The following is a 24,630-nucleotide window of genomic DNA, read 5'->3' as shown; positions in this document are numbered from 1 at the left end:
TTCCAACACCCAGCAGGCTACCCCACTGATTAATGATGATAAAACTAAGCAGAAAGGGAAGCCATTCATGAAACAAACAATATAACCATCAATCAAGCTCACAGCTGATAATATTCAGATACTGAATAGTACTTGACTCTCTAGCACCACTCCATGGAGACCTGCTGAGCAGCTAAGTGCTTTAAAATTAATAACAAGATCAGCAGTGCAAAGGTTGATGGTGTCAATGGGGATGAGGACTCAAGGATATAATGCAGTATTTACGGATCATCCATGATGAGCTAGTTTCTCTACAATGCATGCTTAGTTTAAATCCTATATTAGGATTTAAGCTTCTATATTAGAAGTACAAATACTTCTTTCTCTGACACGCATCTGCCTCCTGCATCAGTCATATGGGCAAGTTAAATGGAGACCCTTGGATCTTTTGTTTTTGTTTTTGTTTTTTTGTTTATTTGTTTCTTGAGATGGAGTCTCGCTCTGTCGCCCAGGCTGGAGTGCAGTGGCACGATCTTGGCTCACTGCAAGCTCCGTCTCCCGTGTTCACACCATTCTCCTGCCTAACCTCCTGAGTAGCTGGGACTACAGGCGCCCGCCACCACGCCTGGCTAATTTTTTGTATTTTTAGTAGAGACAGGGTTTCACCATGTTAGCCAGGATGGTCTCGATTTCCTGACCTCGTGATCCGCCCGCCTCGGCCTCCCAAAGTGCTGGGATTACAGGTGTGAGCTACCGCGCCAGGCCGAACCTTACATCTTTTAAGTCCCTACTGGTAAATTTTTGGTTCCTTCAGCCAAGTAAAATTGTTTTCCATTTACTACTTTATGTATTTGTTGTTGTGTATTACTACATTATTTATTCAATCTATGTCTACACTGGGCACCACAAGAATCCCAGCCCTATTTCCCTCTATTCTAATCCCAATTGGCTCCATGAGAAATGAAGAATTCCTCACTCCTCACCCCACCCCTAATTTATTTTTGCCAGGACATTAAATCACTACCTGACACACCATATATTTCACCTGTTAATTTTTCTTCCTCTAAAATTTTCACTCCACTAAGGCAGAAAATTTTGGTTGGTTGGTTCACTAAAATATTACCAGTCCCCAGTGTCTGACACACAGTAGGCAATCAATAAAAATAGTTTAAATGAATGAACGGATGAATGAATGGTATTCCCAGGAACTAGCTTAATTCTAGTTTAACTCTGAGCAACTGTTGTATTACCCCTAAAAGGTCTAGACATTTCTCTTTCCCAATGCACAGTCATCCCAATAGCTGAAGGTCCCTTTGCAGAAGGCTGGAAGAAATATGCTTATGTGATATGAACACAGAGTTCTTTTTCAAGAGTACCTAGGCATCATTTTAGTATCTGAAAATTTAAGTTTGGAAATTGGTAAAAGGCCAACACTTTCTTATGTGGTTTGAATTTAGGTCCCTGATGGCCATACCTAGAGTCTTTGAGTTTTGGTTGGTGTTAGTATTATTTTAGAAATCAAATATTCTCTTGCTGGGTTGTACATATAATTTATTTCTAGGACACCAATGACTGATTAGCAAATGTCAAAGATTTCTAGGGTTAGACCATTTTGACGACACACTGACTCCCCCTCCACCTTCTCCACATCTGCCCAGACCCATTTGCGTCCAATGTTTAAGTGCTGCTATGGGGCTTCTGCTACTCTGGGATCCTAGTATCCCAGTGAAATCAGAGAGCTCATTTCAGCTGTGTCTCCTCTCACTGCATTCTAGATCCACAAAGAACATCCTCTATAGGGATTTTTTTAATGCTGGAATTCTCTTCACCAATGAATTTCTCAATGCATGCATCAACAAGGCCTTGGAGCCAGAGTTAAGAATTAAGAAATTGATGGCACACAAAAAAATTCCCTCCCACTTTCCTACATCTGTTTCATTTCTTCCTTTATGGTATAACACAAATATCTAGGCCACCGCTGAGTCCAAGTTTCATCAGTTGACTACAATAAGTAACTACAATCAACCCCAGTTGAATATTGTGTTCAACCTAGTCACAATCTAGGTACCCGCACCTAGATTGTATATAGATGAGGTGCAGGTACATATATTGACATATCGTACTTGATCTCAATCACAGTCCTCCCACTTTAGTCAACATCCTCAGAATTTATTGCCACGTGCATCAGCCAGATTTTTGCAAATATAGCAGCAAAATTTTGTAAATTTGGGGAGTTTGACTTTAAAATAGGCTCTGGGACATGCCTACCTTGGTTGCAGGGGAGGACGGTGCACTGGCATGGGAAGATTTACACACTGAGCAACCCAACTTCTCTCACGTCTCCACCTTGTGTTGGCACCTACTTAATATCCTATGTCAGAGCCCCAACTTTGATCTAAGAGGCTACAAAAGGTTATACATTGATGTAAAGAAGCAACTTGGAGGATAAATCTTTGAGTGTGGGTTCCAATTCAGCACTATCTTAGAAAGTGACTAGTTTTCAGTGGGTGGCTTGAGCTGAGAGTTGAAGACTTTCAGTTTGTCATTTTCTGCCATTGAAGTGTCCATTGCTTAACTCTACAATCCTTGAATTCCTCCACACCCTTCAACCACTCTCTTGCAGCATACATTTTTCCTCCCAAACCTAGCATTCAAGGGGGCTATCACCCGAGTGGACACAAGTGATCATTTGATTAACTGTTTTGTTTTGTTTTTTCTTCACAAATTTCGATGGATGCTCAGGTTCAGTTTCTTAATATCAACCTGATTTCCAATTCCCCTTAAACCCTACCAAGACAGAGAATAAAGTACAGTTTCCCTCCTGTTTTCCTGAATATCTGTTGCCTACAACTTCTGGCACAATTTTCAGTCACAGTCAGGACTTTTAGATGCAAATAATAGAAACTGACCCTGGTTAATTAAAGCAGAAACAGAAACTATTTAAAAGATGTTGGATAGCCCATATATTCTCTGGGAGGGCTAGAGAAGCAAACTTATGGATTTTACAGCTGGAAACAATCCCCACAGCCAAACCACAAGACTTATCAAGTAAAGACATTGGAACTCCTGCTGGACCCAGACAGCACAGCACCTTCCAGCAGCCAGTGACCAGACCCTGGGTGCTGCTGCAGGAACTCTGCTGCCACTGCTGCCTTTGAGAACCAAATATGGTTGCCGCCTCCACCCCCAAATGTTGTCCAAATATATTCTGGGTGGTGTGTGCTTCCTTGTGTCCCAGTTTCTCATAGTCTCGAGAGAAGATGGATCTGATTGGCAGAGCCCAGCCCCATGCCTTAACAGCAAGAACCCTGGAGAGGTGAGTAGCTGGATGGCATCAGAGGGAGAGCATTTCCCAAACACAGAGAGTGGGTTCTGATACCTGGATGGCAAAAAAGAAATTGGTAAATCTCCATCATACTGGCTTTATGAGAAATGATAAGGTCTGTGAATATAGACAGCCCCAGTTTCAATTTGTGCACTTTCTTCACTTCCTATTTGACATTGGGCAAGTTCATCTCTCCGAGCTTTGTTTTTTCTCATAAGTAAAAACCTTCCCTTGCAGAAATTAAAAAGTAAGTTATGTGGATAAGATAATTCAAAAAGTGAAAGCTATTACTTGAAAAGATAATTGAGATATATATAATATTTTGTGAGGCCTCATCTTGGTAAAATATTCAACTTTTCATATATTTATGCCTATTCTCCCTAACTAGGGGATCATGTTTTATACTAGTTTGTATGTTTTATACTAGTTTGTATTTCCGCAGAGCAGTAAACACACAGATACATACGTGTGCACTTAATAAATGAACTAATATCCCAGATTATAAAATAAAATGAGAAATAGCGAACACTGATGCAAAAAACTGAAGAGGATACAAAAAAATGGAAAGCTATTCCATATTCATGGATTGGAAGAATTAATATTGTTAAAATGTTTATACCACCCAAAGCAATCTACAGATTGAATGTCATCTCCATCAGAATATCAATGACATTCTTCACAGAAACAGAAAAAAAAATCCTAACCATTTACATAGAACCACAAAAGACCCAGAATAACCAAAGCTATCCTGAGAAAAAACAACAAAATGAAAGGAATCACATTACCTGACTTCACAAATTACACTACAGAGCTATAGTAATCAATACATCATGATACTGGCATAAAAACAGACACATAGACTAACGAAACAGAATAGAGAATCCATAAATAAATCTACACATCTACAGTGAACTAGTTTTTGACAGAGGTGCCAAGAATGTATATATTGGGGAAAGGACAGTCTCTTCAATAAGTGGTACTTGGAAAACTGGATATCCATATGCAGAAGAATGAAACTAGACCCATATGTCTTGCCATACACAAAAATAAAATCAAAACGGATTAAAGACTTAAATATAAGACTTCAAACTATGAAACTACTAAAAAAAAACTATTGAGAAACTCTCCAGGACATTGGTCTGGGCAAAGATTTCTTGAGTAATATCCCACAAGCACAAGCAACCAAAGCAAAAATGGACAAATGAAATCACATGAAGTTTAAAAACCTCTACACTGCAAAGAAAACAATCAACAAAGTGAAGAGACAACCCACAGAATGGGAGAAAATATTTGCAAACTATCCATTAATCTCTTGTCAATACTTTACAAGAACCCCATTCTGTGGGGTTCTGTGGGGTGTTGTTGACTACAGTCAACAATAATTTATTGTACATTTAAAAATAACTAAAAGTAATGGATTGCTTGTAACATGAAGAAATGATAAATTCTTGAGGTGATGGATACCCCATTTATTCTGATGTGATTATTATGCATTTTATGTCTCTGTATCAAAATATCTCATGTACCCCATAAATATAATATACCTACTATGTACCCACAAAAATTAAAAAAAAAATTTTAATGAGCGACAGCAATGCTTCATTCTATAGCAGTGAATCAAAGAATATATGGATATAGGGTATGTTCCACAGCAAGTCTGAAGTGGATTTCTAGGGGGCCTCCATTGATAACTCCTTTTATGGACTGATGCTTGTGTGTCCCCAAACTTTACATATTGAAACCTAATCTCCAGTGTGATGGTATTTGGAGATGGGGCCTTTAGAGGGTGATTAGGTCATGAGAGATAGTCTTTGTAAATGATATTAGTGCCATTAAAAGGTACTGAGGTATAGTGCTGAAAACCAGGTATTCTGCAGAGGCACAATAAAATTTTAAAGAGTTTATTTGAGCAAACTGATTTGTGAATCAGGAGCTCCAAACCATGAGTGGTTTGGGGGCTTCTTTGGAGAAGCATTAAAGACAGACTTTTAGAGAGTGAATACAGATGTAAAACAATTTGGTTATAGTTATACAGTTGCCTTACTATTTTGTCTATCTTGTTGAAAAGTCCCTAGTTATATAGTTATATAACTATAATTTAGTTGGCAGCTTCTGATTGGTTAGCCTTAAGTTTCATTTCTGTTTAATATAGGCATTTATAAGAAATAGCTCAAGTTAACTTTTGGCTATATTTGCAAATCAAGCCAGGTTAAGGTCAGTTACGAAGGCTAACTGGCTTTGTCTGCTCAGGGATTCTGCAGGCCTGGCTTTCTGTTTTAATTTATTTTAACAGCGCCCTTATTAAAGGGACCCAGAGAGACCCCTTACCCTTTCCACCATGTGAATACAGCACGAAGACAGTCATCTACGAACGAGGAAGCAGACTCTCACTAGACACTAAATCTGCCAGTGCCTTGACCTTGGACTTCCCAGCCTCCAGAACTGTGAGAAATACGTTTCTGTTGTTTATGAGCCACTAGTCTAATGCAGTTTGTATAGCAACCTAAAAGAACTGAGACAACTACAAAATGACAGATGTCTTATTCTGCATCACACTGGGCTCTAAAAGACCACCAAGTGTGAATAACCCCAACTGTACATCACTATTACAAACCACTCAATAAAAAGTTTCAACTATCTGAACTAAGTCAACCCAAGGAAAAACAAATGGCAGTATCTGCAAATAATTAGTAACAAGAGTAGTATGTTTCTTGTACGCATAAAAAAATCATGCCACTAAGACTAGCTTTGAGTTAATAGTAATGCAGTAAGAAATATTTTAAAGTATATATAATTTTCTATTTACTCATTCACAATAATGAGGAATGCATCCACTAGATGATTAACTTCCTAAAGTATAAATCTGATCATTTCCCTGTCTTCTTCAAATTCTCCACTGATTCTCAAAATAGACCCCTAGACCTATGAGAATGGAGATTATACATGAAACACAGGTAAATGAAACCTGATTTAAATATTTTTAAATTTATTTTACACTTAATCAGTGATTAAATGTAAATATGTGAAATATTTACAGTGAAAATAGTGGTTTTTTCCGACTGTCACTAACAAATATTAAAGATTCTATCCTCAACGGAAAAAACGAAAAATGGCCTCCTAGTTCTCCTACTACAGTATGACCTTGGCAAGTCACTTGACATCTCCAAGTTCAGTTCCTACATTGCAAAATGAAGAAATTGGACAACATCCTTTCCAGCTCTGAAAGGTTGTCATCTCTACTTTGCCAATGTCCACTGGCTCCATGCTCCACGCCACCTAAAGTGGGCTCCATTTCCATTTGCCTTGATCAATCAAGGTAATCAGCCACAGGAGATAAAACATAAATTGTAAAGTTGCCAATTCTGAGTCATATAAGCAAAAATAATCTAGTTACTCAGCATTTCCATAATGCTTTATTATATTTTTCAAACAATGTCTGGCCATCAATAAACACAAACCATAGTCATAAACCATAAAAGAAGACACAGAGACCAATGAAATTAATGTTGACAAAACTCACCCAACAGGTCAAAAGCAGAGAAAATTACATGTTAACCTTATGAGTGAATGATCATACTGTGTGAGCCACACGCATTTCTGGTACAGAGTTGTATAACATAACACTCAGGTAACAGAAGGACATCACAATCTGGATTGGACCTTACTTGTGGGGTCCTCTTCTCCTCTCTACCCCACTCACACTGGCTTACTTGGAGCTGGGAGGATGTCTACCTGACAGCCACAAACCACTATACTGACCCTCCCATTTATCCCTCTTTTTTACAGTTAAATAGTTCATTCACCCTCCCCTGAGCATTTGTTATGCCTGCCAATGTTTCACATCACCTCAAATAAATCAATAATTGAATGCCCCCCACCCCCCCGCCCCAGCCATCTCCTCTACTGCCATTGCCTATATGGCCTCAGCTCTTCTTTGTTCTGCTCCAGGCACACAACCTCTCTTCCCTATCACACATGGTGGATGCCTCAGAGCATCCTCCCTCCCTCCTCTGTTCCTCCTTAGCCTCTGCCACCCATCATGTATCTGCCAGCTCCATCTCTGTCACTACTCGCTCCTCCAGCCCTAGTGGCCCCCATCATGGCTCAGCCTTCCCCAAACGTGGTGCTTTATCTTACTATGTGGGACTCCCTCGGGACCTCATAGCAGCAACCCAGTGGCTTTGGCCTGGCATCCCCCAGACCCACTTCCCGCTTTTTATTAAAATCTCAACCAGGAGGAACAGAGCAAGATAGCAGAATAGAAGCCTTCACCAATTGCCTCACCTCCCCAAGCAAGGACACCAACTTATCAACTATCTACACACAAAAAATGTACCTTTATAAGAACCAAACCTCAGATAAGCACTTATAGTACCTAGTTTTAACATCATATCACTGAAAGAAGCACTGAAGAGGTAGAATAAACCCTTGAATGGATAAAGAAAATGTAGTACTTATATAATACTCAGCCATTAAAAAATGAGATGCTGTCATTTGCAACAACATGGATGGAACTGGAGATCATTATGTTAAGCGAAAGAAGCCAGACACAGAAAGACAAACATCGCATCTTCTCACTTCTTTGTGGGATCTAAAAATCAAAACAATTGAACTTGTAGAGATAGAGAGTAGAAGGATGGTAACCAAAGCCTGGGAAGGGTAAGTGGGGAAGAGGGGGATGGGAATGGGTAATGGGTATAAAAAAATAGTAAAAAAAAAAAAAAAAAGAATAAGACCCAGTATTTGATAGCACAACAGGGTGACTATAGTCAGTAATGATTTAATTGTACATTTTAAAATAACTAAAAGTATAACTGATTGTTGTAACACAAAGGATAAATGCTTGAGGAGATGGATATCCCTTTTTCCATGATGTGATTATTACATATTGCATGCCTATATCAAAACACCTCATGTACCCTGTAAATATATACACCTACTATGTACCCACAAAAATTAAAATTAAAAATTAAAAAAAAATTGAACCAGATTAAAAGTGACACTATTGGGCAGTGACCAAACCTTAATTTGGGGTAAGGAAATAACCTGTAGAATTATAAAATATAACTTTTTCTCTTAAATAATAGTAACCTACTAGGGATGACACTTCTGAAAATTAATAATTAAGTTTTTCAATGAAAATATAATGAAATCATGCTTTATTCAACAGATATTGAGTGCCTCATATGTCCTGGACATGAAAAGATGAAAAAGACATATTCTTAAACTCAGAAAGTATACTTCGTGCTAAGAGAGGTAGATGTGCAAGCAACTAAACAATGATGACATAGTTGCTGAAGTAGAGGCATGATTTAGGTGGAAGAAAATACAAAACAAGGTGCTGCTCTGGCATAGCTCCACCATACGTGGTATTTACTTCAAGATATTAAAATTATGGTGTCTCTGTTTCTCCCTTTAAATTATAGGCTTTTGAGGAACCAAACCATGTCTGTGACATTTTTTTATATCTCCACATCTAGAAAATACTATGCCTTGCATATAGTAATCATTCAATAAGTGTTGACCTGAATAGAGAATGAACTGCATTGTTACTTCTGCCTAAGACACAGGGAAGACTCATGGATGGATTTTCAGAGGAGGTAACATCTACGCTAGATTTTAAAAGATGAATTGGACAGTACTGGAAATCCTAACCCGAGCAACCAGGCAAGAGAAAGAAATAAAAGGTATTCATATAGGAAGAGAGGAAATCAAACTCTCTCTCTTTGCAGACTATATGATTTTACACCTAGAAAACCCCATAGTCTCTGCCCAAAAGCTCCTAGATCATCTGATGAACATCTTCAGCAAGGTTTCAGCATACAGAATTGATGTACAAAAATCAGTAGCATTCCTACACACAAACAACATCCAAGCTGAAAGCCAAATCAAGAATGTAATCTCATTCACAACGCCACAAAAAATAAATAAATAAAATAAAATACTTAGGAATACAGTTAATTAGGAAGGTGAAAGATCTCTACAACAAGAATTACAAAACACTGCTCAAAGAAAACAGAGATGACACAAACAAATAAAAAAAATTCCATGCTTATGGATAGGAAGAATTAACATTGTGAAAATGGCCATACTGTTCAAAGCAATTTACATATTCAATGAGATTCCTACCAAACTATCAATCACATTGTTCACAGAATTGGAAAAAAACTATTATAAAATTTATATAGAATCAAAAAAGAGCCCAAATAGCCTAAGCAATCCTAATAAAAAGAACAAAGCTGGAGGGATCGCATTACCTGACTTAAAACTATGCTACAAGGCCACAGTAACCAAAGCAGCATGGTACTCTTACAAAAGCAGACACAAGGACCAATGGAACAGAATAGAGAGCCCAGAAATAAAGCCACATACCTATGACCATCTGATCTTCAACAAAGTCAACAAAAACAAGCAATGGGGAAAGGACACCCTGTTCAATAAATGGTTTGGGCATTACTGGCTAGCCATATGCAGAAGATTGAAACTGGACCCCTTCCTTACACCATATACAAAAATCAGCTTAAGATGGATTAAAAACTTAAATGGAAAACCTAAAACTATAAAAACCCTGGAAGAAAACCTAGGAAATACCATTCTGAACACAGGCCCTGCAAAGATTTCATGACAAAGATGCCAAAAGCAATTGCAACAAAAACAAAAATTGACACATAGGATCTAACTAAACTAAAATTGGCAAATGGAACCTAATGGCAGAGCAAAAGAAGCTATCAACAGAGTAAAGAGACAACCTACAGAATGGGAGAAATTATTTGCAAACTATGTATCTGACAAAGGTCTAATATCCAGAATTTATAAGGAACTTAAACAAATAAACAAGCAAAAAACAAATGACCCCATTAAAAAGTGGGCAAAGGACATGAACAGACACTTTTCAAAAGAAGATATACATGTGGCCAACAAGCATATGAAAAAATGCTCAACATCACTCATCGTTAGAGAAATGCAAATAAAAACCACAGTGAGATACCATCTCACACCAGTCAGAATGGCTATTATTAAAAATTTGAAAAATAGCAGATGCTGGTGAAGTTGTGGAGAAAAGGGCACAGATATACACTGCTGGTGGAAATGTAAATTATTTCAGCCATTGTGGAAAGCAGTTAGGTGATTTCTCAAAGAACTTGAAACAGAACTATCATTTGATCCAGCAATCTCATTACTGGGTATATACCCAAAGGAATATAAATCATTCTACCATGAAGACACATGCAGAGGTGTTCATTGCAGCACTATTCACAATAGCAAACACATGGAATCAACCTAAATGCCCATCAACAATAGAATAAAGAAAATATGGTACATATACACCATGGAATACTACACAGCTATAAAAAGAATGAAATCATGTCATTTGCAGCAACATGGATGGAGCTAGAGGCCATTATCCATGGCTCACGCCTGTAATCCCAGCACTTTGGGAGGCCAAAATGGGTGGATCACGAGGTCGGGAGATCAAGACCATCCTGGCCAACATGGTGAAACCGCATCTCTACTAAGAAAAATACAAAAAAATTAGCCAGGTGTGGTGGCCGGCGCCTGTAGTCCCAGCTACTCCGGAGGCTGAGGCAGGAGAATGGCATGAACCCGGGAGGCAGAGTTTGCAGTGAGTCAAGATCGCACCACTGCACTCCAGCCTGGGCAACAGAGCGAGACTCCATCTCAAAAATAAATAAAGAAAGAAAGAAAAGAAAAGAAAACTAACAGAGGAACAGAAAACCAAATACCACATGTTCTTACTTATAAGTGGGAGCTAAACATTCAACACACATGAGCACAAAAAAAAGAACTATAGACACTGGGGCCTACTTGAGGGTGGAATGTAGTAGAAGGGTAAGGATTAGAAAACCACCTATCAGGTACTATGTTTATTACCTGGATGAGGAAATAATCTGTACACCAAACCCCTGTGACACGCAATTTGCCTATAGAACAAACATGCACACATACCCCTGAACCTAAAATGAAAGTTAAAAAATTAATGTAATTTAAAAATAGAAGATGAATTGAAATATTTTATGAAGATAAAGGACTAGAATAGGATTTGCAAAACTTTGGGAGACATAAAATAACAATTGCAATAATAACAGCTAACATTTAATATGTCAGGAATTATGCTCAGCACTTATATGCATTTTCCTTTCTTACACCAACCATGTGTCGTAATTACAGTTTTCACAGATGAAGAAACTGGGGCATGCAGTGGTTAAGAAATGAAGTCACAGGACAGGTGAGTGATGAAGCTGGGATTTGAATCCCAGGGACACCCATGATTCTCTGACTCAAGAGCCTGTGAACTAGGTAATACTACATTCTCCTCCAAAATTGTGCCAGCTCCAGTGTCACAAGCAACCCAGTACCTATGGTCACCCATTGTCTCACCGTTCCTCAGAGTGGATATCCATCTGTCCTTTCTACTCACATGACTCTACCATTTTCGTGACATGACTTCCCTATCTCCCAGCTGCTCTTTTAATCTATTTCATCTTTGCTTCTCTCTGCTATTGCGTCTCTGTTCCTCCTGCTTTCTACTCCTCTCTCTCTGTGTCTCACATTCATGCTCTCCAACAGAGCGCCTCATTGTGTTAGAGTAACCATCTGTAGCCACCATTCATTGGTTTGGGCTATCCAGCACCCAACTCCTGTTGACATTCCAATTTCCTTTTGGAGGAATCTCCAACTACGTAGATGTAGAAATGGAATCCACATTCCACATAGTAGCCAATGGGCCAACGCTCTCTCTTCCTGCCCAGCCCAGCTATGGAACACACATGTCACTTGGCCTCTTCCTATCAGACAAATGTAGAGACAGCTCTGGGCCACCCCATTGAAGAAGAAGCAGCAGAGGCAGTAAGCTGAACCTGTTGCTCCTCAGATGTAACGTTTGCTGTGCTCCCATGCACAGCCCCAAAGCACTTCGGTTTCTGTCTCTTTTCAAAGCAAGGTCCTCCAAGCTCCTGTAGATATGTGAGACACAGATATCCTTCTAGGGAATCCCGCATTGAGGTTAAATTTGCCAGAATTATTTTCTATCGCTTGCAAACAGGAACCCAAACAGAACTCAGGCATTAATGTAGTTTTGGCTGTCATATCTGAGCTGCTTCGGCTGCCACCCTTATCCATAATCCAATCCAATGAGGCCAGGGTAGCAGGACCACATGACCAAAATCATCACAGCTTCTGTTCAAGGGGCCATTTGTGGCCTCTGTATTCTGGAGGGAACTGGGGGCTGTTATTTGGACTCTCAGAACTTAAATCAATACCCTGGGAGAAACTGAGTCATGTTTATATGTCGAGGGGATTAAGCCAGTGACCAATGGGAGATGAAAGATACATGAGAGAGAAGAGACAAGGATGCAGCAAGGGCTCTGAGGAAATGGGAGCGAGGTGGAGAGACTGGTCTCAGAAAATAAGAGAAAAAAATAAAAGAGGAGTCTTTTTGCTCTACCCCACCCACTCCTGAGAAAGGAGGTAAGGGCAAGATTGCAAAGTTAAGTATGCTTACTGAATAGAAGGAACTTGAAGGAGTTATTGTAAATAGATCCTGCCTCCTCCGTGAGGTAAGAGACAAGGGCATCCGCTGACAGTGAATGTAGGGAGTCAGGAGCGGGGGAGGGGGAGGACTTGCAGAGATGGATGAAAACTTGGAAAAGCCACAATTAGAAACAGGGGAGGGAACCTACTGGGAACTGGCAATCAAGCTGCACTGAGGCAACTGTCTTTTATTTGCATTTGCTAATAGCAATTAGCCACTTTTTGAACAAAGACCCAGACAAAGGGAGACACAAACCTTCCCTGAAATTGTTCAAGGAAAAAATCAGGGACTTGCAAACTCTAGCAAATTTCACAGAAGAACCTTTAACCTAACTTTTCAATTTTGCAATTGTACAGCTCTGGAACGTTTCAGAGGGATTTCCTTCACTGTCCAGAAGGAAAATATTATTGAACTAAAAAAAGTTTGAGACAATAGAAATTTGTTAAGAAATCTGGATTTTGTCTGATTCAGTTCTTTTTGACATTAAGAGGTTGATCTACTTTGTATAGAAGAGTGTTAAAGAAAACGTAGACAAAAGGCATTTAGGACCCTTATAGAAGTATTAAGTAGTGATACATGAAAACATTTATTTACAGTGGGCTTTGTTTTCATTGATTAAAAAAAAAAGGAACCACCAAAACTGTTCTTGCTAGAATTCAAAAGACAATGAAAAGCTCATCTCCATAGTCTCTGAGGAATAAAATAGCTTGGGTGTGGTTATGTTTGGTGATTTAGCATGCTGAGTTCATTATTTTTCTTTTCTTTTCTTGAGACAGGGTCTCTCTCTGTTGCCCAGGCTGGAGTGCAGTGGCACCATCACAGCTTACTGTAACCTTGAACTCCTGGGCTCAAATGATCCACCCATCTCAGCCTCCCGAGTAGCTGGGACTACAGGCACATGCACCACCAAGTCTGACTTTTTCTGGGGAGAGGGGATGAGTGTCTTACTAGGTTTCCCAGGCTAGTCTGGAACTCCAGGGCTCAAGCGATTTTCCTGCCTTGGCTTCCCAAAGCACTGGGATTACAGGTGTGAGCCACTGCACCTGGCCACCAAATTAATTCTTTAAAAAATGTCCTCCCTCTGGTTTTGGCAAGCAACTGAACTGAACTGAGACATAAATCTGTAGTCTTCATTTTAGATTGCAGTTGAATTCATGAAGTAAAAATGTGCTTCTGACATGGTATTTTAAAAAAATGAACAACTGCTCTGTCTCAGCTGGCATGTCCTAAAAGAAGACAGCATCTGGATAAAATTCAACATAGAATTTTAGCTTTTGTGGCATTTTGAATAAAAACAGTTGGCCAAACAACTACCTATTTAAATTATTGAAAGCTGATGATTACAAATAATACTTCTGGCTGATAATTAGAGTGGAAGTAGAAATCATTCAGAATGCTATGAGGTTGGACAGGATTCCAGAATTAGTTTTCCCTTAAATAGAGTGTTGCAGACAAAAGCAGTTTGGTCTTCAAAGAGCGAGTATTCTTAAACCACTGCATTCACCAATGGGGGCTATGAAGATGTGGGTTAATTTACTTAACACTTCAGAGGTTTGGAGTTTTCAGACAGCCGCAAAGATGAGGCCAAATCGAGATTAAAATTGCTCATTCTTCTCTTGTTCTTTTCAAACACAATAACATCACGTTCTTAGAAGATGACTTGCCATACAGAGCTTTTTATTTGAGACCCAACACGGTAAAGAAACAAAGATACAATCCTCTTTGTAAAACAAAATGTAGTTGAAAACAGCCACTAGAGGGCAGTGAAAATACTGGGGATGTTGCACTGCAAGTCCTTTGATCAGAACCTTAAAATGAAAGCTGTTTTGCAGGATTTTGAAAGCATTTGATTGTTTAGCAAATGAGAGACCTGAGGGGTGGGGGTGGGGGTAGAAGCAAGAGAAGAAAGTATCTTCTTGATCATATTAATGTAACATTAATGAAAGACAGCACTACCACGTCTGGCCCGAGCCTTCAGGACGACAGTTGTAGGACAGTGATTCAGCACAGATGATGTAATGAGGTCAGTCCCCCAATTCACTCTGTAATTTAACCCTGCCTACAATAGATCAAGGAGGCTGGGCAACCGTAACACAACAAAACACAAATCATTGGCATTCGACCTTACAGAACATTCAAAAGCAACAGTATTGGTAGGTTGTTTGCTGAGTGTGTGTGTGTGTGTGTGTGTGTGTGTGTCTGTTTAATGCAAGCAATGTCTTTTTAAAAGATTGTGAAGTCAGAATTATTACTTTAAAAAAAAAATTCCCACAGCTCCATTTAACCCACGCTATTTGTGGGAGGTGAGAAAGAAATGACTCACATGATCGCTAAAATGCTTGTGAAAATGCAGATAAAATGGTGACAGACATTGAAACATTCAGCTCTGATTCTTTAAAAATCCTTGCAAAAAGAGAATTGGGCTGGAGGTAGGGAGGGTACAATCAAGAATTAATTCTAAGCACTCTACAGAATCTTAGACCTTAAAGCTAGAAAGCATTTTAAGGTCCTCTGCATCATACAATATTTTCCATATTTCCAGCCTATAATTTTGCTTTTAGCCATTTCAAAGTAGAAAAATCTCTATACTGTGCTAGTACATCAAGAAGCAGTTCTCAAATCAGCTACCACTGAATTGACTATGGAAATGTGGCTGTAGATACAATTTGCAATTGTCAAAAGCAACCAAAGAATCTTTAGGGACTCTAGGCATAGGTGTAGTGAATAAGCACAGAAGTCATAGCCAACCCACTTTTATTTTCTAAAGCAGAGAACTCTGGCAACCAGTGTTGTGAGTTCCGTGGATGGCATGCTGGCTCCTTGAAGGAAAAGGCTCTTAGACACACTCAAGCTTGAACACACTCAAGCTTGAACGATGATGAGAAATAACCATATCCTTATTCTTCAGAGTAAAATGATTCATCCTAACTTGTTGACAGTAAAGAGAAAAAGTGTGATTCTTAGGTCCATGACAGTTTCTCCAATCATCTATCTAAAACATAGCTGCGATTGATTTATTGAACATATTTACTCATATATTTTTGTCAATAAGTACATATTTTTCATATAGGCACACAGAAAAGCAAATCATATGATCTACTGTAAGAATCCGATGAGGATTTTTGTGACCACATTTTATTCTAACCTCTTTCCTAATAATCTGTGTGACCCTGGATTTGCCTTTTTCCCCCACTTCCATACAAGATTTGCATGGAAGCAGTAGAATCAGACAAGCCTAAAATATTTGGCCACTTGGATTCACTGGGGTCATTCTACTTACTGTAAGAGACAAGAGAACCCGAATTAGCAATTCTAATATTCCTGAAGAAGTCTTCATAAGCTATAATGGTTCTGAGTACCAAAGAGGTTTTGTATACCTGGTCCAGTTACTGCAGGGAAAGAACCTAGACTATACTATCTTACTTCCAGGACACATTGTAAAATAAATCAGTCATATGCAAGGGTAAAAGTTCTGATTCTAAAGTGCCTGCAAGTTTGGGATGCTTTGGGGCCCTGTCAAAATGTGCCGTGGAATAGATTCTAGGAATTTCTCTCTGAAGCTTCCTTACTCTTTCCAGAAGAGAGATGTGTACCCTCATGGTTTCTAACTACCTTACAGATGGCCCTGACCATTTCATATTATAATTATTGTACATTCCTAAAGAGTGTGGTCATGTTACATAGGTAGCTAGTCAGGCATGAGCAGAGCAGGAGAGGGCTCCCCACCTACCACCAGTAATGTCAGGTGATCATTAGGTGATGGTCAGGTGGTTGTTAACTGTCTCTCTAAAATAATAATTGGTTGCAGCCAGTGCCAGGGAAAGGCAGTCTTCCAATATAAAGAAAAAACCTGGAACTGGTGATCAGTAGCTTCTCAATAAGATCTCAGGGGCTGGGTAAGTGGGCTCAAGCATGTGCATTAAGAAGCAAAATGGTGGAGTTTAACTGGTATATGACCCTCTAGGGTTCTAGGGGCAATCAACTGCTAAGGGAAGAATGCCTCAAGTAAGCATGCATATAACTCCAGTAAACACACCGTGCATGCTCACCTCCCAAGCGCTAGCAGGCCACTGCGCATGCCAACAGCCTTCCCTAAGGGAAGAATCCTGTGAGAAGGGACACAAGACGCTGGAAGTGTGCCAACATATAAAAACCTAAGTCAAAAGTCAACCACACGCTTGATCTCTCATGTTGCCCACTTGGCTCTCTTCCAAGTGTCCTTTACTTTCTTTTGTTTCTCTTCTAAAGCTTTTTAATAAACTTTCACTCCTGCTCTAAAACTTACCTCAGGCCGGGCGCGGTGGCTCATGCCTGTAATCCCAGTGAGAGGTAACAGCATGCTGGCAGCCCTCACAGCCCTTCGCTCGCTCTTGGCGCCTCCTCAGCCTTGGCGCCCACTCTGGCCGCGCTTAAGGAGCCCTTCAACCCGCTGCTGCACTGTGGGAGCCACTTTCTGGGCTGGCCAAGGCCAGAGGCGGCTCCCTCTGCTTGCCGGGAGGTGTGGAGGGAGAGGCGGGGGCGGGAACAGGGGCTGCACGCGGTGCTTGTGGGCCAGCGCGAGTTCCGGGTGGGCGTGGGCTCGGCGGGCCCCGCACTCGGAGCTGCCCGCCGGCCAGCGGGCCGGGGCAGTGAGGGGCTTAGCACCTGGGCCAGTAGCTGCTGTGCTGAATTTCTCGCCGGGCCTTAGCTGCGTTCCCGCCGGGCAGGGCTCGGGACCTGCAGCCCGCCGCCATGCCTGAGCCTCCCCCGCACTTCGTGGGCTCCTGCGCGGCCCGAGCCTCCCGGACGAGCGCCGCCCCCTGTTCTACAGCGCCCAGTCCCATCCACCACCCAAGGGCTGAGGAGTGCGGGCGCACGGCCTGGGATTGGCAGGGAGCTCCACCTGCGGCCCCTGTGCGGGATCCACTGGGTGAAGCCAGCCGGGCTGCTGAGTCTGGTGGGGACTTGGAGAACCTTTATGTCTAGATAAGGGATTGTAAATACACCAATCAGTACCCTGTGTCTAGCTCAGGGTTTGTGAATGCACCAGTCCACACTCTGTATCTAGCTACCCTGGTGGGGACTTGGAGAACCTTTATGTCCAGCTAAGGGATTGTAAATACACCAATTGGCACTCTGTATCTAGCTCAAGGTTTGTAAATATACCAATCAGCACCCTGTGTCTAGCTCAGGGTTTGTGAATGCACCAATCGACACTCTGTATCTAGCTACTCTGGTGGGGACTTGCAGAACCTTTGTGTGGGCACTCTGTATCTAGCTAATCTAGTGGGGACGCGGACAACTTTTGCGTCTAGCTCAGGGATTGTAAACGCACCAATCAGCATCCTGTCAAAACGGACCAATCAGCTCTCTGTAAAATGGACCAATCAGCGCTCTGTAAAATGGACCAATCAGCAGAATGTGGGTGGGGCCAGATAAGAGAATAAAAGCAGGCAACTTGTGCCACTAGTGGCAACCCACTGGGGTGCCCTTCCATGCTATGGAAGCTGCGTTCTTTTGGTCTTTGCAATAAATCTTGCTGCTGCTCACTCTTTGAGTCCACACTGCCTTTATGAGCTGTAACACTCACGGCGAAGGTCTGCAGCATCACTCCTGAAGCCAGCGAGACCACGAACCCACCAGGAGGAATGAGCAACTCCAGACGTGCTGCCTTAAGAGCTGTAGCACTCACCTTGAAGGTCTGCAGCTTCACTCCTGAGCCAGTGAGACCAGGAACCCACCAGAAGGAAGAAACTCTGAATACATCTGAACATCAGAAGGAACAAACTCTGGTTACGCCACCTTTAAGAACTGTAACACTCACCACAAGGGTCCAGGCTTCATTCTTGAAGTCAGTGAGACCAAGAACCCACCAATTCCGGACATACCAGCACTTTGGGAGGTGGAGGCGGGTGGATCACGAGGTCAGGAGTTCGAGACCATCCTGGCTAACATGCTGAAACCCCAACGCTACTAAAAATACAAAAAATTAACTGGGCGTGGTGGCACACGCTTGTAGTCCCAGCTACGCGGGCAACTGAGGAAAGGGAATCGCTTGAACCCGGGAAGCGGAAGTTGCAGTGAGCTGAGATCGCGCCGCTGCACTCCAGCCCCGGCGATAGAGGGAGACTCCGTCTCAAAAAAAAAAAAAAAAAAAAAAAAAAAAAAAAACTTAGTTACTCCTTTTGCCTTATGCCTTTCAGTGGAATTCTTTCTTCTAAGGAGGCAAGAATTGAAGTTGTTACCGACCCATATGGATTCACTGCAGGTCATAGTCATGTCTCACACATTTCTCAATTGACCAGGACTATCTTGCTCAACAGTAACTGAATAAAAGTGGACTGAATGAATGAGATTGCAATGCGGAAGGTAAGCAACAGATGGGGGTCACCCAACACTCTTACCTGAGCACCTTGATTATAATACACTCCAATCCATGATCCAGAGGCAAAACCCAGGGCTTCCACTCATTCATAGTGTCTGTGCTGACACAACCTACCCCTGCCTGATGTGCCAGCTGTTCAGCCTCTTTGCCAATGACAGTCAGCCTTGAGGTTCTTGAACACCACTGGACAATGTTAACTGATATTCCTCAACAAGGTATCTCTCACATTGAAGATGCTATATACAAAAGGAAGGAAGTGGGGGAAGGAAGGACGGATGGACAGACGGACTAGGTGGAAAAACATTAAACTTAGTTTCTTGAATATAGGCAGACTGCTAATGCAGGCCATTTGTCGTTCCATTCTGAGCCCTTTCTGTCTCTCCATCTTCACCCTCAATAATGCCATTTGAATTGTCCATGCAGCTCACATGATGATAATTTTGTAAAGTTGATTGTTTTAGGAAGAAGTTGATTTCTTTGATCTCTTGTCTGGTTTGTAGCTATGTTCCTACTTATTCTTTCCAGGCTCTGCCATTCTTCGGAAACTCCTCCATGTTACAGTGTTTGTGAAACTGCTCGCACTTTGATTATTTTTAATGTGCATTTCACCAGAAACCCATAGTACTCCTGTGCTGGGAGTGAATCCTGCCTGCAGTAAGTGCTGATGAATGGAGGGATGAGCTAATATAACTAAAAGAAAAGGAAAACAATTAAACTCAATGCCGAAACGAACAATGAAATGCAATTCTGCTTGTTTATTTCTTCACAGTTAGGGCAAAAAAACCCCTCAAAATTTAATGCAATCAGTTACTACAAAATAACACCAAAATGGTTACAAAAATAAGCATGAGGGTGCTGTCTTTAGTGTGTTTTTTCCTTTCTTGTTTTCTTCTTTCCTTCTTTTCCTTCTTCCTTTATTGCTTCCTCCTTTCTCCTTCATTTCTGCATTTGTTTTTTCATGATTATACATGTAAGCGTATAAAAGAAAGCAGCTTTTCTTCTTTCGAAAGATGAATAGAGAAATAGGAAGGGGTCAAACATCCTGCAAAAATGGCAAAAATGTAACTGAACTGTCTTCAATATATGCTGTAATACCATAAATTCTTTTGTCATGGAAAACATTTAACATATTGGCAGACATAATTCTGGTATATCAACCATGTATATTTTAAGCTTTAATATACTTTTATATATTCAACTTCATTTCCATAACTCAATATATCAAAATGTAATGGTTTCCCAACTGTAAGAATCGCTGAGGACTTTCTATATACTCTTTAAGGCTACCATGTTTTTTCTTAACATTTTAGCAATCATTTGATTACTAAAAACAGATAGTCACCCATGACATCTGTGCCAGCAACCAGTTAGTGGTTCACCAAACCACTTTGCCTTTCTTCCAAGTATACTGGTGGGCAATATATCATAGTTGTCTTTCCAGTTGGATGTGGCCTGTGACAGGGTATTGGTCAATGGAACCTAAATAGAAGTGATGGGTCCAACCTCCAGGCCTGGTCTATGACGTCCTCCTGCCCACAATTCTCTCTCTCTTATTTCCCTTTGCACCCAATGAATGGAGAAGTCTAAGGATCTAGAGGCTAAATTGCTGCCTGGAGGAAAGCTGTCCACTGGTCAGCCAACTAGGCTAGGGCTGCAAAACACGTGACAAATTAAGTTTTATTTTGGAGTTTTAATTCCAAGTTTAAACTTTGAAATTTTGAAATTCTATGTGATAGTAGTTGGTCTGTCCCAGCTAATACACCAGTCTGAGAAAACCAATGTTATTCTGAAGCTCTTCATGATTCAAGCTGGAAGGGAAAAACCAAGTGGCTGAGAATTTGTGTGAATGTAGAAACCTGCTGGTTTCTCCTCATCACTCGTCCACAAAATGCCAGACTAAAGAGAGATAGCTGTGGCGGAGATACTGTGAATATTCAATTTGAAACACATTCAGTGAGCACAAACTCTGTGCCAGAAACCAACATGGAGAGTGTTCCTCTAGTCAGTCACTACTGAGGGTGATCAACTGCTCTTAACAAACGAGTAGAGACCCAGAAAAAAACACAACTTAATAAGACAACTAACTAAAGGGCTGAGTAGGAAGAAACAACCCAGGTATAAAGAAATGGGGGAGAAAGAGGCAGGGACATGAGAAGACGGAGAAGGAGGTATAGAATGCAGGTAGGTAGCAGGGCTTGGAGAGATTCTTTAAGGCAATCTGGAGGTTTTGCAAGGGACCTTCAGGTCCTGCCCAGGAACAAAGAGGAAATAGTAGAAAGCACCAATCTTGGATCCAGCCGCATTTAATCATTAATTATCTAATCATTTAAGTATTTCATTCCCTCAGCCTCAGCTCTCTCTTAAAAGAGCTAGGTTATTCCTGGTTTTGCATAGACAGTTTGCATTATAGTCTCCTAAACTGGAAACAAGCTAAAAGACTGGTCAGGGAAGTAGTTTCCCATTCTTTCCCAGGCGATGTTCCATAGTTATACCACAAGTTACAACCTGAGTGTCTGATCAAAGTCTTAAGGGGTTTGTCACCGTTATAACTAAGCAATAGCAACCTCTGAGTCCCTTTTTTTTTTTTTTTTTTTTGTCATAGTTAAGCACAGACCATCATGCAGTACCTTGGATTTCTATACAGTACTCTTGGTATGATATGAAAAAAAAAATTCTGCCCTAAATTTTGTTATTCTCTGGATTTGGCTGCCACTGAGCCAGGTTGAGCAATCTATTTCTCTGAAGGAAACACCCATTATTCTGGGAAAATTTAGGCACATTCCTTCCTAGAAGAGAAAGGAAAGACTAAGTGGCCTTTGGCAGAATTTGGAGACCTAATTGTCTAAGAAAATGACATTTCACAATGATGAAATGCCGTGGCAGTGAAAATTTTGATTTAACATCCCTCACGGTCTCCAAAAGATTCACAGTCTCCTTCCACATATATCACCCAACCCTGAGACCTCAGTTTGCTAATAGTCTCACTTACAGAGCTAGGGAAATTGCTTTGTTCGAAGCATCCTAGAGAATACCGCAGGCCTAGAACTGATGCTTATATCAAGGGATAAATAGACAGACTAGAATCCTACTTTTCTCTTTTTTAAGTCACAGGGCCTTGAGCAGGTAAGGGGACTGTGACCTCTGGATCTCTATCTATAACGTTGCAGTAGGGTAGCTAGACAAGTCTCTTTTCTCCTTCACCCTTTTGACTAATTTCATCCTATCCAGTAGGTGAAGACAGATTGTTTGTATCCTCATCCTCAACTGAGGGAGTCTTTTAGCATAATATTGAGATCTTTCCTGATCAAAGGTGTTTGGGAATTCAGGAGCATTCTGACTTTTAGAATAATATGGTGGAAAATCACATGGGATGTCATACAGGGCCTGGGTAGCACCTATAATCAAACACTAATATTAACATTTTCAGTTAAATCTACAAATAGTCACACATCAGGTTGGGTCCAATACTGTCGCCAATGAAGTTAAAAAAACAAAGTCTTTGAGTTTTCAGAGGAGTTTGGATTTGGGAATTGCCCGCAAAGAATTGAAGAGCTCTTTACCCCTCCGCCCCCTGCTCCATAGTGGCCAGCTTTCTTCAGAGGTGGCTACAGAAGAGCTCACTTTCACCATGTGAAAAAGCACCTGACATTCACTCAGGCTGACCCAAAGGGAAGTCAAACCACTCACAAGGAAACAACTGACCCTTGATGGACTCCAGTCACATGACCGTTCCACCATGAAATTCATTCTCACCAAAATAACCACCTCCTGCGAACTCTCCATTTTGCAACAGATTTGGGAATAAAATAAAATTAAGGAATCTTGCCCAAAGCCAAGGTCACTACTGCCCAAGGTATATTTAACAATAAAAGTTCAGCCTTTCCAATCCCTGCCCCTGCCCCAACTCATGACTTACAGGACTTCTCTGCTTATTACTTTCCTGAAACTTCCATATGAGTGTGTGCTTATGTTGTATGTGCCTTCTTCTTTAACCTCAACACAATGTTAAAAATACTTATTAAAAATTACTTACTATTCTTTGTAAGAATTATTTTAATCATGTATGAAAAATTAAGCATTTATGAAAATTTATCTTAAAACTCACGTAATAACAGATTAATCATAAAAAGGGGCTCAAGGCTGGGCGCAGTAGCTCACGCCTGTAATCCCAGCACTTTGGGAGGCTGAGGCAGGCGGATCACAAGGTTACGAGGCAGGCAGATCACATGGTTAGGAGATCAAGACCATCCTGGCTAACACGGTGAAACTCTGTCTCTACTAAAAATACAAAAAGTTAGCCGGGCGTGGTGGTGCATGCCTGTAGTCCCAGCTACTCAGGAGACTGAGGCAGAAGAATCCCTTGAACCCGGGAAGCGGAGGTTGCAGTGAGCCGAGATCGCACTGCTGTACTCCAGGCTGGGTGACAGAGTGAGACTGTATCTCAAAAAAAAAAAAAAAAAGGTGAGGGGATCAAAAAGGGAAAAAAGTTAAGGTGCTCTATAGTCTATCAAAGTATGTCTAGGTGCGTCAAGCCGTGTCTTTTACCATCATCTTTTACCATCTTTTCTTTCTTTTCTCTCCTATCTTTTACTATCATCTTGGGAAGAAAAAAAACTGTTTTAAAATAAATCTCATGCAAATTTTTGAATGAGAATCTGAATTTTAAAACACTTGACAGACGATTGTGACTTTTCTTTTAAAAAGTAGAAAAATTATTCTCACTTCAGTAGTATTGGCTTGAAATTTTGACACATAAAGGTATTCATGATTATTTTTATAACAGAAAATGGAAAAATAAAAAAACTTTTGAGACACTATCAATCTATTTTATGCACCATAAAAAGCAAAAAAAGAGTAAGGTTTCATTAAGTATTTATAAATGGACAAGAAGTATATTATAAATCAAAGGGATTCGCTTTAGCAAATAAGAAAATATTTTATAAGTATCTTAAAGTTAATGCCCACATGTATATTTTAAAATACATTTAGTAATAAAAAGCCATGCTAATATTGCACCTTTAATGTAAACCATCATGTAGACAATCTTCCAAATGGCAGTTTTCAAAGATTGGAACATAATTTTTCTTCATCTACCTTCTATATTTGTAATTGTAAAACAAATCCAAGATGTAATTAGCTGTAACTCTATTTTATCTGAATTCAAAGACACAAGATGTTTCTCAAAGTCAGTGGCCTACCAAGAGCGAGATCTTAATAGAAGCAAAAACGAGTTGGTAACATTTTATTCCACATTAAAATACCAGAAACACAGAACTCTGGGGAACTGAAATTATTTCCCTCTTAAATTAGGAAAAGGAATAAATATGAAGATGTAGTTGAAGTCATTTTAAACTCTTTCTGTTCTTTTTAAATTTAGTATTATACTTGTGGTGAAATATGTGTAACATA

General features: G+C 40.4%; 1 protein-coding gene across 3 annotated transcripts in view; it reads right to left on the bottom strand.

Moving 5' to 3' along the window:
• The window catches only part of SCEL (sciellin), a 168,636-nt gene extending 151,015 nt beyond the window's left edge, over positions 1 to 17,621 (bottom strand). For 2 of the 3 annotated variants that reach the window (XM_024348289.3, XM_063792236.1), the window contains exon 1: positions 17,143 to 17,621. The gene's annotated coding sequence lies outside the window, so the exon portion shown is untranslated. The remainder of the gene's footprint in view (positions 1 to 17,142) is intronic. The other variant, XM_054665411.2, reaches the window with a different exon arrangement.
• Positions 17,622 to 24,630: the final 7,009 nt, after the last annotated feature.

This window comes from Pan troglodytes, chromosome 14, assembly GCF_028858775.2.
Source record: "Pan troglodytes isolate AG18354 chromosome 14, NHGRI_mPanTro3-v2.0_pri, whole genome shotgun sequence".
NCBI lineage: Eukaryota > Metazoa > Chordata > Mammalia > Primates > Hominidae > Pan > Pan troglodytes.
The sequence above is the reverse complement of the archived record's forward strand: the minus strand, read 5'-3'. Positions and strand labels throughout refer to the sequence as shown.